At 41.9% G+C, this 15,883-nt stretch overlaps 1 protein-coding gene across 3 annotated transcripts in view; it reads left to right on the top strand.

The window, feature by feature from the left end:
* The window catches only part of FBLN2 (fibulin 2), a 192,338-nt gene that overhangs the window by 17,621 nt on the left and 158,834 nt on the right, over positions 1–15,883 (top strand). Inside the window, exon 1 of one of the 3 annotated variants that reach the window (XM_050957738.1) lies at positions 1,090–1,180. The exons of the other annotated variants lie outside the window; for them this stretch is intronic. The gene's annotated coding sequence lies outside the window, so the exon portion shown is untranslated. Of the gene's footprint in view, positions 1–1,089; positions 1,181–15,883 lie in introns of those variants that run through there. 3 annotated transcript variants of the gene reach the window in all.

Here is a 15,883-nt window from a genome sequence, read left to right as displayed (position 1 = left end):
TTTGAAGAGTCCATTGATAGTATGGCACCATTTTGCTTTTGCTTACAAAATGCACAGGTAAACTGATGCAAAAGGAATTACAGTGCCACCAAAGGGCTATGGATGCTATTGGAGTCAAAAGACCAAAGTTTATTATTGAGGGTGACATTATAACTGTCTTTAAGTTGGTAACCTGGCCGCTTGTGCTCCAGACATTCAGATACTAAGGTGATGGGCACAAGTTCAAAACCCGAAGATAGAACACGAGGGGAGGGGGAGAGGGATGGGGAGGAAGGAGGGGAGATGTGCTGTGCTTCCTCCACTGCACACATCACCAAAGAGTGCTTTTGGGCACACTCTGCACTGGGAAACCCTGGTGGTGGGCAGCACTGGAAAGAGTGCTGCTGCCTTGCTCAGCATTCTACATCCAGCATCCACAGGCATAACACTTCCAGCACTGGGGCACTGAAGACCCCTCCTGCCCTGGTGTAACCAACTGATCAGTGTGTGTTGAATGTCTTCCTATTTGTCCCATACACAATGGATGTGAGTCTGTTTAAGCTCCCACCTGTAGAGCCTAGATTTTTAGTTCAAGCCTTACAGGCTTGTGCTGGTAATTTTTAAGGTCCCCAATTCAGTCCTTAGTGCTGGCCAAGTTGATGATTGTCACATTTACTCTCCCCTCGAGCAAAAAGTTAGCCCTTAGGCTGCTAATAAGAGTTGGTTTCTTCCAGGCTGATCCTGTAAGCCCCTATATGTGGACCTCCTAGAGAAGTCCATGGGAGTTTTGCATATGGGAGGACTGAAGAATCAGGCCCTGGGGAAGTTTATATTAAAACTATTGTAGTTTGTAATAATATTGGTTTCTGACTTCACAATGCCAAATGAAAGTCTAAAACTGCCAGATACAAAAGTACTGCCTCTCATTATACCTGGATCGACAGGACAGAGAATAGTCCTTTGAAACTCGAAGCTGTTTCCTTACACATCACAGGGGGTAAGAAGTGAATTAACCATATCATAGGCACATGGTACTTCCCTGCTCAGATTACACCACAAAATCTGGGCAGTTCCTAGGATAGAGCTGGGAAAGGGAACTTGTGAGTGTAAGAAACACTTGGAAACAGAGCACTAGTAACATGACTGCAGACAAAAGGTTATAGGAAAATTTAACTGCATCTACAGTCCTGCATATCTACAGGTTAGCAGAAATCATGGTTAACTAGATGCTTGTAGTGAATTTATTGTGACTGGTATGAAATAACTTGGCTTTAGCTTTAGTTTTGCTTTATATTATATGTTTTGCTTGTTGTAGAGATTATACCTTACTATGTTATCCCTTAACTTTGTACGGACTTTTTGTTCTCCAAATTTACTTTCTAAATGTTAATCACAGTTTTAAAGCTATTGTTTGATACAGTAAAGACTTCAGCAGGCTTGGAAGGATTTACTATTGTTCTTTTAGCAGTGTATTAAATAAAAGCTATGGCTACACTGCACATGAACAAAGCTCTTTGCAGTAGAATTTACTGCTAAATACTTCATAAACAAAATGTGTATGTTTCGTATTTTAGTCAGAACTCAAGTGAGCTATTTTTTTCCGTTCCTCACAAGTGAGCGTCTCAGAAAAACAATTATTTCTAACACTGCTTCCGGCCTTTTGACTGTGAATTCAGAGAGGATTTTATCTCACATACTGAAGTGAAAATTAAGTTTTGTTTTTGTTTAATGCAAGTCAAGAAATAGTCATGATTCAGTGTGACAGGCTGAATGTAAGCCATATGAGCTGAGCTATATAAGCATAAAGGATGATTGTACTGCAGAATACCTCCAAGTAATTTTAGATTTTTGACACATTTACCACTTCACAAGTTGTGTTTTATTCTCTCCTCCTCCCCCTCACTCTCAGGAACCAAGTATCTGATGTGATGAAAAATGTCTGCATTTTTTGTGGGAATAATAGTTTGGTTAAATTTTCTCTGCTACAGTGAATTTCTCATAGGAATATGGAATTTTCTCTTTAAGATATAATGGGAACGGAGTAATCCAGTATTATATGTACTTGTCCTGCTTTGTTTATAGAAAACTTGACATGAATCAACCTCTGATACTAATCATTATCACTAGATCAGGCTATTAGCTGGTGATCTGTCAGTAGTTTCCCTGACTAGCTTTTTTGCATGTAGTGATATGATACATGGCAGTCTTTGGTTATTAAGGATTACATTTTCACTGTGGCATGTGGAGCATAGCTCACTCGACTCTCATTAATGCCACTAACTGGAGTTGCATGTTCATCGAGATTGATGTTTGTCCCTAGGAATCCTGCAACATCAGGCAGATTTCCATAGCTAGGCTTACTCTGTGTGCGTGTGTGTGTGTGTGTGTGTCTGTGTTTAAAGGGCCATCTATTTTTGTCTTTGATAGTTCTTCTATATTTGTATAATATATCACTGTTGTCTAGATGACAAATGAAAGACCGTTTTAATTCTAACTTGAAATATTTGGGTTAGTAACAGAATTGTTGATTTACTCCTATTACTGGTCCATCTCTGTATCTCCTAGCATTTGTGAAGGTAGCTGATCATTTTGCAACATAAACATTTCAGCAATGGATACAAGTTAAGGTCCATTTTTATGAATTACAGGCTAGTGCTTCTTTCAGATGTTGTGAATGGTGTGTTCTGGTGTGTGTGTGTGTGTGTGTGTGTGTGTGTGTGTGTGAAATTAATATAAGAACAAGTAGCATAGATTAGAATGTAGTAAAAAAATTGATCAGCTTAATCTACAGGGTCAAATTCTGCTCTGTTATATCAGGGTGACTCTATCCGAGGAGTTCTCTAGATAAACACCAAGGTGTATATGAGAGCTGAACTTGGCCCAGATTAGTGGGATAGTTTAAATGCCACTGGAGTTAGTGGAAAGCCGTTCCATTGACTTTGATGGCAACCAGGTCAAGCCCATTATGATAGAAAGTGGTCCAGATCATGGTGTATTGCTGCTTAAGGTTGTGTATTAATACATATTGGATACTGTTTGTTTTTTAAGGCAAATGCCAATAAAAAGTCTATTGTTAGGCTCCAAATTATCCCTTACTCCACTTTTACGATAAACTAGCCAATATGTGCTCTGAATAGATTGAATGTTAAATAGTTTCTGGCATTAGTGTGCCCTTGCAGGAAGAACAGATGGTACTTAAAACAAGTTTTGCTATGGGATAAAATGTTCCGAGTCCCTGACAGATCGTATCCATCTGCAAGGAAGAAACAGGATTTGTATAAAGTAAACAAGGTAGATTCAAACTATTTGAAATCAGCCTCAGAAGGAAAAACAGGTTTTGTGCGCTGCTGTGGCGGAAGCACATTGTTGTATTTGACCAGGTGACACATGTTATTTATTTATTTATTTATTTATTTGTATTTACTATAGCATCTAGGAGCCCTAACTGTGGACAAGGATTTCACTGTGCTAGGTGCTGTACAAACACAGAACAAAAAGATGGTCCCTGTTTCCAGGTGCTGTTTATGTTCTCCAGAATGGAGTGTTGTATTTTTCAGGTGGATCCCAAATGGGTGACTGATTTATTTATTAAAGAAATGGAAAACTAGGACATGGAAGACAGTGCTCAGTCTGTAACAAAGTAGTTCCTAGAAAACAAGAACATCTATATTTATTATCAAATAGGTATTAAGGGGGATGTGATCCTCTTTGGCCATAAAACCATGTGGAAGCGGGAAGTATCAGTTCTTGCAGTCACACAGCTATTCTTGATCAGATGGTGGGAATAACATCAGATAAGAGGGCTTGGGCAGTAGATTGAGTGAAAGAATGAGAGCTGCATAAATGAGGGCAGTTTCTGATGGTCTCAGTTTATCCAGGCTCCAACTGCTTGCCCCTGGTATAGTCCAGTGTGGTTCTTCCTCCCCTACAGTACGAGTATAGCTTTTTGTCACCACCTCACCAACTACCTTCCACAGACTCCTTCACAGTTTGGAAAACAGTTGGGGAACAAATGTTAAGAGGCTTTTCTTCTATAACCCTTTTTGGTACTGTAACTTAAACTGCCTTCGGAGGGGCATGTACTTTGTAGAATGTCCTAGATTTTCCACCTTTCCCTCAATTTATGCCTCTCTGGCTGTACAGAGCTGATCATCTACATTGGAGCCACCGAAGGATTAGATGGGGGCGTAGTTGTAGGGCTGCTGTGTGGCTGCTTTTCCTCTCCTTGTACCCAGGTTGCATTCCATGTACATCGGTCTCCCTCTTATCTACTCAGCTGTGGGGAGCATATGTACCAAAAAACAATATGATGGGTCCTGATCGTGTGGTTTCCATGACTGGACTATCCTTATAATAACCCGTGAATTAGGGAAGTGCTGCATATGAAGACAGAGGTGCAGAAAGACTGATTTGCTCAAGGTTACACGGAAAGTCTGTGGTGGCGCAGGGAACTGAATCTTGGTTCTCCTTAGTCTTGAGCTATTACCCTTAACTACTGGACCATCCTTCTTCCCTTTCTGATATCTCTACCCAATTCAGAACTGACCTGGATTTTCAGATGCACCTATGGGTACGTCTATACTGCAGCTGGGAGCATGCTTCCCAGCCTGGGTAGAGCAAGATGCTCTACCTCAGCTTAAGCTAGTGCACGAAAAATAGCAGTGTGGTGGTTGCAGGACAGGTATGGCACAGGCTAGCCACCTGAGCTTAGACCCAGGGGATCTGGGCAGGCTGGTGCTGTACAGTGGTTTCCCCAGGAATTGAAATGTGGGGGGGGGGGTGGTCAGGGCCGATAAGGAGTGAGACTGAGGGTGAAGGTGAGCTGTATGGCACCATAGCAAAAACTGAAAAATGTTTCATGACCATTTTATGAGATTTAACTCATGTTTTAAAATCGTCACACAAATTAAAGTTGGCTACTCAAGCCTTCTATGAAGCACTATGTCTACATCCTTCTTGGTTTCTTGTTATAATTTTGCACAACTCTGTTAATGAACTTCTTGAATGCAATGCGTTCATTTTTGGTGGCTTCTTGTGTGTCTGGTACTTCCATTCCTTCAGCTGATATGCTCATCAGTTCATTCACATGACCAGGCAGAAGCGACTTCTTTCAGAACACAAAATTCTATTCAGTGATGAAAAAGAATGCTCATCTGTAGCTGTTTTGACTGGGAATAGCACAAGAGGAATTTCTACTTCTTTCATCCCAGGAAACAGAACACAAGGATTGGGTCGAGCCACTAGTGGTGATAAAAAAGAAGTTGAAGTCAAATCTTCATTCATTCATTGTATGATATTCCACTCAGTGTTCAAATTCTCTAGTCTGTCCTGATCACATGGCAGCCCCATTGCTGGTAGTGCCTCACTCCATTCAACTGTTGGTGTTTTATAGGACAGGCATCTGTAAAAGCTACATAAAGGTTGAGTAGAATCTAGAAGTCGCTGTTGTAGATTTTTTTTTTTTTTAAAAGAATCAAGTCTGTACTTTTTTCAGTTGTCTTAACAAACACTTCTTGTCTTCACTTGAAGGCATTTATATAGAATCCTTATTAGTCAACTTCTGGACTGAAGTCTTTGCTTCTTCCAGTACGTTTTCAATGGATAGCTCTCTAATTGATCCAAATGTAGCTTCTATTGCTGGACAAAGATCTACTACTGTTGTAGCAGATGCCTGGATGGCATTGTTTAATGACCCAAGTGGTTTCAACAATAGACTTACAAGAGAGAGAATGGCAATCGTCTTCTCTGAAGTAGTAGCTAAAGTAATCCACCAGCCTCACTACTTAAATCCATCCCATCTTGGCAGATACTTTCCAAAGCCAGTAATAATGGCTGGAGTAATTTTAAGACAACAGCCAAGGATCGCTCATGAGAGAGCCAGTGGGTTTTCCCAGGCTGGACTAATTTGAACTTCAGTCCCAGTATATTTTCTATATTTTCCAGGATATTCAGTTTTTTTGGACTCTTGCTCAAAAAAGAATATAACGAAGACATTAAATTTATATCTTTTTTAATGTCTTTTGAAGATTCTGCAGCTCATGCTAGTTGGAGTAGATGGCCTCTGCAGTGTGTATAAGAGAGATTAGGGTTACACTTTTTTGTCTGAGCAAAGCTTGTGTTCCACCATGTCTTCCAGAGAAGTTTGCAGCTCCATCTAATGCACAAGCAGCCATCTGTTTGGGGTCCCATTGACAAGCATTTAACTCTTCTCTAAGATGTGGGTTGTCACAGATGCAGCCGATGTGGGTTGTCACAGATGCAGCCTATGTGTCTTCTATAACTTGAACATCTAGAAATGTATCTATTGGCCAACCCGTCATCAAGATAATGTACACAATGACTTAATACTTGAATGCACCGATGCAAATGAGCATCATCAGCCATGTATGCAAATTTTTTTGAATGTGGTGAGAGAGTTCTTAACTTTTTCAACTGTTGAGTCTTTCACTGTTGCACTGCATGCTTCTAGCTGGTCAGTTGAGTTTCTTGCAGGAAGATAGTGAACATTTTGTGTTTGTTTCACACAAAATAAAGTCAACCCGTGGAACTCTTTGCCAGGGGATGCTGTGAAGACCAAAACTATAACAGAGTTAAAAAAAGAACTAGATAAATTTCTTGAGAATAGGTCCATCAGTGGCTATTAACCAGGATGGGAAGGGATGCAACACCATGCTGTGAGTGTCCCTAGCCTGTTTGCCAGAAGCTGGGAATGGGCAACAGGGGATGGATCACTTGATGATTACTACTTCTATTCATTCCCTCTGAAACATCTGGCTTTGACCACTGTCGGAAGACAGGATACTGGGCTATATGGACCATTGGTCTGACCCAGTATGACCATTCTTATGTAAAAATTATTATAATAAAAATGTTTACTACAGAAACTCCCCAAAATAATGACCTCTCAAGATAGCAACAATGTGAGATAACAACCTTGGCAAATAATGCATTTTTAAAATCTTGTCCTACTAGGAAATATATTTTTATATAAGTTTCCATTCCCAGTCACAAATCTAGCATTCTGGAGCAAAGTCACTAAAATATAGTCCAACAAACAAATGTTTATTTAACGTGCCCCTCACTTTTCCCTTCACCGCACCCTACTCACCGGTGTTGTCCTTGGTCAGTGGAGACTCAGAGTTCAGAGTTGCTTTCACATGAGTACATCTCCCAGGTGGGGGGCAAGAAGGCACGTTGCTCATTCCTCCAGCTGCTCACTGTTCACTCTGGCCACAGCTGTTCATTGTGCCACCGTTCACTCCACCACTCTCTTGCCAATGGCCCTGCGCAGTCACTTTCTGCTGCCACCTGCCACTCTGAGCTCTGCAAGTTGGTCTCTTGAGGTTCCACCCAGCGCTCAGTGATTTCAGATGAATTTTCAATGGGGGAACCTCGCTGCTAGTGAAGTCTGGAATGTCTCTTCCACCGAAACACTGTCCCCACAGCAGGACTAAGCACTTAGACCTGATTATCAGTGATTTCAGCTGCAGTGGTCACTTAACAGAACAAAAGACTATCTAAGGAGCCTAATCAGCTCTGTCTTTAAACAGTGGAGAGGGACAGGTCCCCATTCTCTCTTGATGCCTTCAATCAGCACAGGCTAAGTACAGTTCTACTGCCCTTTACTCATACAATAAGAACAACAACATTTCATTCCCTGCCACCCCAGCATTCAAGAGATTTGTAACTCAGCCCCAGCCAAAATCTATTACTTGGGCAATGCAGCTCTGTTTGCTGGATACCTAGGTAGATTAGGTGTGAATGTAAATACAATCTGCTCCTGAAGCCTTTCCCCCCAGCCCCAGCTCATCATTAGCTGTTAGGGGGATCTCATTTACACTTTGCTTACAGACCATCATTTGAAGTTATTAGGTTGGCCAACATTGCCGAAATGAATGCACTGACATTGTTATAAAAAAACAGCTGTATAAGGAAGCTAGTCTATGTTCATACTTTTCAAATCTATTATACTTTTTCAGATACACGTATTTTATCATACACTGTATATGCTTTTAAAGTGTGTATTAATGTTTCAATTTCAATTCAAATTTCCAAACAGTCACTAAAATGGCATGTAACTAGTTCACAAAACTGGGGAGAGGGGATGTTGGGGAAATTCGGTGGCGGGGGGTAGAGAAATCACTGGTGCTGTAACATCCACACTGCCATTTTTAGCACACTAGCATGAGCAAGCTCATGCAAGTCTTTCTACCCCAGCTGGGAGGCACGCTCCCCGCTGCAGTTTCAACAATGCCCTTCATTGAGTGCTGATCTAGTAGACAACCAACACTTTTTGTGTGGTTGAGGGCACTTGGTTTGGGGTTTATGCCTCAAATGGAGGGCAGATACAATGGCACAACTTTTTTGTTTGTGGCATTGTCATCACAATATTTCCCTTAAACCTGCTGTGTTTCTGGAGCCAGAGTGTATTATAGAGTCATAGGACTGGAAGGGACCTCGAGAGGTCATCTAGTCCAGTCCCCTGCACTCATGGCAGGAATAAGGATTATCTAGACCAGGGGTAGGCAACCTTTCAGAAGTGGTGTGCCGAGTCTTCATTTATTCACTCTGATTTAAGGTTTTGTGTGCTAGTAATACATTGTAAAGGTTTTAGAAGGTCTCTGTCTATAAGTCTTTAATATATAACCGAACTATTGTTGTATGTAAAGTAAATAAGGTTTTTAAAATGCTTAAGAAGCTTCATTTAAAATTAAATTAAAATGAAGAGCCCCCCAGAGCGGTGACCAGGACCCGGACAGTATGAGCGCCGCTGAAAATCAGCTTGCGTCTGCCATCGGCACACATGCCATAGGTTGCCTACCCCTGATCTAGACCATCCCTGACAAGTGTTTGTTTAATCTGCTCTTAAAAATCTCCAATTATGGAGAATTCTGCAACTTCCCTGGGCATATCTCTGTCCATAGTTTGGTTCATAACCACATATATACGCATGTCTCTGTCCACAGTTTGCTCCAGAGTATTATCCTCTCTGTGCTTGGCTTATTTAAGACCACAATGTCTAAACTCTTGTCTCAGTTAGTTAATTTTTAGCTGTGATTGTGGAAAGAATGTATGTTTCATGTTGGTTTAAAGTTTTGTAAACCTCTTTTTCATCCCCCGTTGAACATTGTGCCCACTGGATCTAAACCTGTGACAGCACTACATAAGTGTGAAAACTCTTGCGGGGTAGAGGAGGGAACCAGAGGATGTGTCTCAGTAGCAGAAGGGTTCTGCACAGGGATGTCCCTTCCTGCTGGCAGATTTTAGGAGATCTTCCAGTTTAGGCGACTGGAGGGCAAATCTTGCCTCACCAATGGGGAAAAATCCAGGGAAATTGCAAGCTGAAAAGGCAGGGGGCACACCAAATTTAATTATAATGACTTGAGGTGGCATTTCTGTGACATAATGGAAGATGCATTTTAGCCATAATCTCTCAGATTTATTTCTATTGAGATCTGGCTTTGTTTCCCATCCAACTACATTTTTCTCTTTTAATAGAAATAGGGCACTTTCTCTCTGCAGGGACTCCTGCACATCGTTTATTTCTGTCATCTTAGTTTTATTTCCTCTATAGTCTAGTCCAGCATCACAATGTGGAATTAGTGTGGACGCTCTGTATATATTAGTTCATTCTTGTTTTCTTGTATTAATGGTTTATTTTCTCATGCATAATTCCTCTTATGTTTATAATTTTCTTTTACTGGAAAATAGAAGGAAAGCTACCTCAAAGGGAAAAAACATTGACAAAAAGTTTGAACATTTTCTATGGAGACCATCAAATTCAAACGATTTGCATTCACTAGTCCATAGCACGCTTGGAGTATTGTTAATTTTAATGAAAATCAGCCTGAATTTACTATATGGCTTATTCGTTCAACAAAAACAAGATGTGGACAAAGAGAAAGGAGCATTCTCATTATGTAGCTACATATGAAGTAAAATATTTATTGAAATGATCTTTTTCATTTGACGTTAGTGGGACTCAGTCTGTATATATATTTGCAGAGGGAGTAAAGCTCTGACATATCTAATTATCCTGGCAAGACCTAAGATTCTGGGCTCTGCATCACCATAGCACCAGCATCTGTATTTGGCGTAGTATGAAAAGGGAAGGTTTTTATTCCATTTTTTCCAAAAAATTCCATAAAACTCAGCTATTTTTATTTAGTTTCTTTAGAAACTGACCTATTCCATGCAATGTTGGAAAACTCGGGCAGAATAGCATTGTGCTAGAAAGAAATAGCATTGTGCTAAGAACCAGAAAGTGAAAGTCAACAGTAAAATTAAGGGGAAAAAAAGAAAAGGTGTAGGAGAATCAAGTTTACTTGTGAAAGACAAAAAGTAAATAGAGAACAGGAAAGGAAGGGTCTAATTCTGACCTTTGGTGATCTTGGTGTTATATGAGCAATTTAAGAAAACAAGATTAAAATAAATGGCTGTCTTAACACTGTCCTTTGATTATGAATTTTAAGTTTGTTACAAACTTAGGGTCAGATCTGAGGACACTTACTTTCCTGAATCAGAATCTTATGCCAAGTAGTGTCCCCATTCAGGAAAGCCTTTAGCCACATGTTTAAGGCCCACTGAAGTCAATGGGATTTAAGCATGTGCTTAAAGTATTCTGACTAGATAAGGGGTTAAGCACACGATATATCTTGATTTTTAGTAAGGCTTTGGCACTACCACATGACATTCTCATAAGCAAAGTAAGGAAATGTGGTTTAGAGGAAATTGCTGTAAAGTGAGTGTGGCAGAATACAATCCTGTGTTCACACCCTACACACTATTGTAATAATTTTTGTACAAGGCATATCTTGTACAGTATAATCTGAAAACTCATAATTTGCTGGTCAGTATCACCCTGATAAAATATGTATGGCAACATTGTATGTAAAATTATAAGAGTTCCCTGTATGATTTTACTCACACATATTCCAAACCCCACAGCCCTGCCCAAACAGAAGCTAGATCTGTCCTAAACAAAGGTATGTGTGCTCTGCTTAATTTGCATTTTAAGCAGTAAATAGAGTCTTCAAGCAGGAAAGGAAGACAAAGGAAGTTCAAACAGGTGAAAAATCTAGCAGAGAATATCCTTCCACATAGACTGTTTGACACCTAGTGCCCATCTGGAAATGGTTTTCAAGAAAGGGACTGAAACTATAAAAAGGAGGGACAAACACCACAAGGTACCCCATCCCTCTCTCTGCCTGTTGCATTCGCTGCCCCTGAAGAGAAAAAGGAAGCAATTGTTGGACTTTGAAGGAGGGGCCCTGACCGAGGGAGTTTGGTCAGTAGGACTGCTGAAAGCAAGTGGTGAAAAACTTGTCTTGAATCTGCTATAGATTGTTAAATTAGACATTAGTAAATGTTTTTTATCTTTATTTTTCTTGTAATCGTTTCTAAGTTTTATGCCTCCTTATTTGTACTCACTCAAAATCTATCTCTTGGTAGTTAATAAACTTGTTTTACTATTTTATCTAATCCAATGTGTTTGTAACATGGAGATATACCTATCTCATAGAACTGGAAGGGACCCTGAAAGGTCATTGAGTCCAGCCCGCTGCCTTCACTAGCAGGACCAAGTACTGATTTTGCCCCAGATCCCTAAGTGGCCCCCTCAAAGACTGAACTCAGAACCCTGGGTTTAGCAGGCCAATGCCCAAACCACCAAGCTATCCCTCCCCCTGTGTCTGAATAACTATTTGAGATCATTCCCTTTAAGGGCTAATAGGCGTAAAATATTTTATGCTGTTCAGGAGGGGTCTGGGCTGTAGAGGACATACATTTCTGGAGGGAAATCTCAGTGTGGGGGCATGTTGGGTTACACTCTGGCTCTCACCAGTCTTGAGTATACTGCAGGGTGACCCCAAGTGTGGCTGGCAGGTTGCAGTCACGCACAGATGTTCAGGGCTTGTATGCTGGAAGGCTGTTTGTGAGCAGCCCAGTTTGGAGTTACTTCAGCAAAGCATTGTAAGGCACCCAAAGTTGCAGGGCGAGGTGGCACAGCTGTTCATTAGTCTGTATTGTACTCTGGTATGTCACAGTGGGTGCACAACTGGTTGACAAACCATACTCGAAATGGAGTATTCCGTGGCTCACTGTCAAACTAGAGGGATATATCTTGAGGGTTTCCACAGGTGTCTATCCTAGGTCGGCACTAGTCAATATTTTCATTAATAACTTGGATGATGGAGTGGAGAGTGTGCTTATAACACTTGCAGGTGACACCAAGCTGGGAGAGGTTGCAAGCACTTTGGAAGACAGGATTAGAATTCAAAATAATCTTGTTGATTTCAGATCAATTTCCAATTTGTCAAGATGAAATTCAATAACAAGTACAATGTGCTACACTTGTGCATTTGATTTTTCCTTCCTAACTATAAAATGGGGAATAGTTGTCTAGGCAGTAGTACTGCTGAGGAGGATCTGGGGATATAGTGTATTGCAAATAGAATATGAGCCAACAATTTTTATACAGTTGCAAAAATATCATCCTGGGTTGTATAAACTTGACTGTCATATGTAAGACACAGGTTGTAATTGTCCTGCTCTACTCAGCACTGTTGAGACTTCTGCTGGAGTGCTGTGTCCCAGTTTGGGCATGACACTTTAAGAAAGATGTGGACAAATTAGAGCGAGCCCAGAGGAGAGCAACAAAAGTAATAAAAGATTTAGAAACCTGAGCTATGAGGAAAGGTTAAATAGTATGGGCATGTTTAGTCTTGAGAAAAGAAGATTGAGGGGGAATCTGATCACAGCCCTTTAACATATTTGAAGACTGGTATAAAATGGATGGTGGATAATTGTACTCTGTCTGCTGAAGATACGATAAGGAATCGGCTTAATGTGCAGTTAGGGAGATTTAGGGCAGCTATTAGGACAAATTTTCTAACTATGTGGGTAGTTAATCTCTGGAACAGGCTTCCAAGGGAGTCTGAGGAATCCCCATCACTGAAGGTTTTTAAGAACAGGTTGGACAAACACCTGTCAGGGATGGTCTAGCTTTGCTTGGTCCTGTCTCAGCATGGGGGGATGGTCTAGAAGATGATCTCTCGAGTCCCTTCTAGCCCTACATTTCTATAGTTGTATGTGCTTACTTGCTGCCCTGGCCTTAATACACCAAGGTACTTAACCACATGCCTAACTTTAAGCATGTGAACAGTCCCATTGAAGTCCAGTGAGTCCATCTATGCCTGGTAATAGCTATTAATGGGATCAGACTTTTAGCTTTGTTAGTGTGGTTCACTTGTACTTCCTAATAAACAAACTTTAAGCAAAATTCCATGCAGGATTATAAGCTATATATTATTTATGTAAAAGCCCACAGCAGCTTCATGAAGTAATGAAAAAATGTAATGTATAACTTGAAAAGGAAACTAGTCTAGATCTTCTAACACCATTCTGGATTGTGAGGTAAACATGATACCAAACCGCAAGCTCATTATAAAATTTGGAGCCACATGCATGCATCCAAGGGCAGAATTTGTCCATAAATATTGAAGACTAGAACAAACCCTATTTGTAATTACTGTGTGTTAGTAGCTGATGATGTATAATAGACAGGAAAAGACATTGTCCTTGTCCAGGGGAATTAATCATCCAAATTCAGGATACATCTCAGACATTTTGGGCCTTGTCCAAAACCCACTGAGGTCAGTGGAAAGAGTCCAGGAGCCAGGCTTCCGTGTGTGTGAGAAGATGAACAGGTCACAGATGGCAGTGGTCTTTTCATACATGGAGCCAATGTTCCAGAGGGAGTAGAAGAAATGGAGGAGGGACGCTGGGGTTAGATGTGCATCAGAGGGTCCAGTGGAACAAAGGTAGTGACAAGGAAGAGTGTGGGAGGTGGAAAGGATGGGATAAAGGGAGAGCTGGAACTGGGACAGATGTCAGTGGAGAAGCAGGGAGAGTAGTGTGCATGTGGGTTATGGATTTATGAGTGTGGGAGACTGAGAAGGGAAGAGGGGAGAGGAAAAGACAGATGTGGTGGGAACAGAAGGGGAAGGTTCAAGGGAACAAGAGATGGTGCAAGAGTTTGAAGGAACAGACTATGATGCAGAGAAGGGATGTGGTGAGAGCCATGGGTGATTAATGGCTGCCCGTGATGAATAATAGTGATTCAGTGGGGAACTCAGTGATTTGGGCAGTGCAGTAGATTTGACTGAGATCAATAGAAATGGAACAAGCAGATAGATTGATACAACTAAGATGATGAATGGTCAATAATACAAAATCTACAATACATAGAGTAATCTAGATCCAAGGCATACAGCAGGATATTGAGTTCTGAGAGAGGGGGCAGGAAAATGGCTGTTTATCTCAAAAGATTAGGATCTGAGGTAAAGATAATTAGGATGTAAATAACAACTTGAAAGCTACAGACTGGACAAATCCTTTGTTCCCATATAAAATATTTTCACCTAAAGATGTCAAAGCACTTCACAGAGATCAGTGGCCAAGATTTTTAAAATGGACTAGTAAGTTTGGGTGCCACAATTGTGGGTAACTAATTTGAGATATTTTAAAGGGGACTGGTTTTCAGAAAACAGGTGCTCAGTGTTCTCTGAAAATTGGGGACTTAAAACATTTCAAGTCAAACAACTTGAAAATTGTTGCCACTAAGGATTAGTTCCTCCATCTCTAAAATGGGGCTATTGAGACACAGAGAGGTTAGGGCCCAGATCCTCAAAGGCAGTTAAGGAACTAACTGCCATTGATTGTTTAAAATGGGAGGTAGGCACCTAAATGCCTTTTGAGGATCTGGGCCTATATGACTTACCCGTCTCTCCTGCTGTGCTATAGATCAGTTGGGTAACAGAGAGAACTTGTCTCTCAGCCCCATGCGCAATCCATTAGCCCAAGAACAATTTAATTTCCATCCCAGAGAGTCATGTAACAACTGTTCAACTTCGCTTTGACAGCTTTTTGCAATCACTGCAGTTCACTGAAAAATAAACACTGGGGGCTTGTCTACATCACAAAGTTGCAGCGCTGGTGAGGGGGTTACAGCGCTGCAACTTAGGATGTGTACACATCTGCAGGGCATCACCAGCGCTGCAACTCCCTGTTTGCAGCGCTGGCCGTACTCCCGTTTTGTCTCGGGTGTAGAGGATCCAGCGCCGGTGATCCAGCGCTGGTAATCAAGTGTAGACACTTACCAGTGCTTTTCTTGACCTCCGTGGAATAAGCAGGTATCGCAGCATACCTGAGGAAGCCTCTCCGGTAATCAAGCAGGTCTCCTTCCCCGGTTTGCTCTCGCGTTCCCCGAACCCCCGAGCAAGCAGGTCTCCTTCCCTGCGCTTTGCAGGGCGGTTCGGGGAACGCGAGAGCAAACTGCGGGGAAGCAGGTGTCCTTCCCCGGTTTGCTCTCGCGTTCCCTGAACCCCCGTGCAAGCAGGTCTCCTTCCTCGGTTTGCTCTCGCGTTCCCCGAACCCCCGTGCAAGCAGGTCTCCTTCCCTGCGGTTTGCAGGGGGGTTCGGGGAACGCGAGAGCAAACCGCGGGGAAGCAGGTCTCCTTCCCCGGTTTGCTCTCGCGTTCCCCGAACCCCCGTGCAAGCAGGTCTCCTTCCCTGCGGTTTGCAGGGGGGTTCGGGGAACGCGAGAACAAACCGCGGGGAAGCAGGTCTCCTTCCCTGCGGTTTGCTCTCGCGTTCCCCGAACCCCCGTGCAAGCAGGTCTCCTTCCCTGCGGTTTGCTCTCGCGTTCCCCGAACCCCCCTTGAAGCCGCCCAACAGCGCTGCAGTGTGGCCACATCTAACACCACTTGCAGCGCTGGTTGCTTTAAGTGTGGCCACTCTGCAGCGCTGGCCCTATACAGCTGTACTAATACAGCTGTAACAACCAGCGCTGCAAAATTGTAGATGTAGACATACCCTGGATAGAAGATTGGGAGGAACTGTGAGA

The sequence above is a fragment of the Gopherus flavomarginatus genome, chromosome 6 (assembly GCF_025201925.1).
Source record: "Gopherus flavomarginatus isolate rGopFla2 chromosome 6, rGopFla2.mat.asm, whole genome shotgun sequence".
Lineage (NCBI taxonomy): Eukaryota > Metazoa > Chordata > Testudines > Testudinidae > Gopherus > Gopherus flavomarginatus.
The sequence above is the reverse complement of the archived record's forward strand: the minus strand, read 5'-3'. Positions and strand labels throughout refer to the sequence as shown.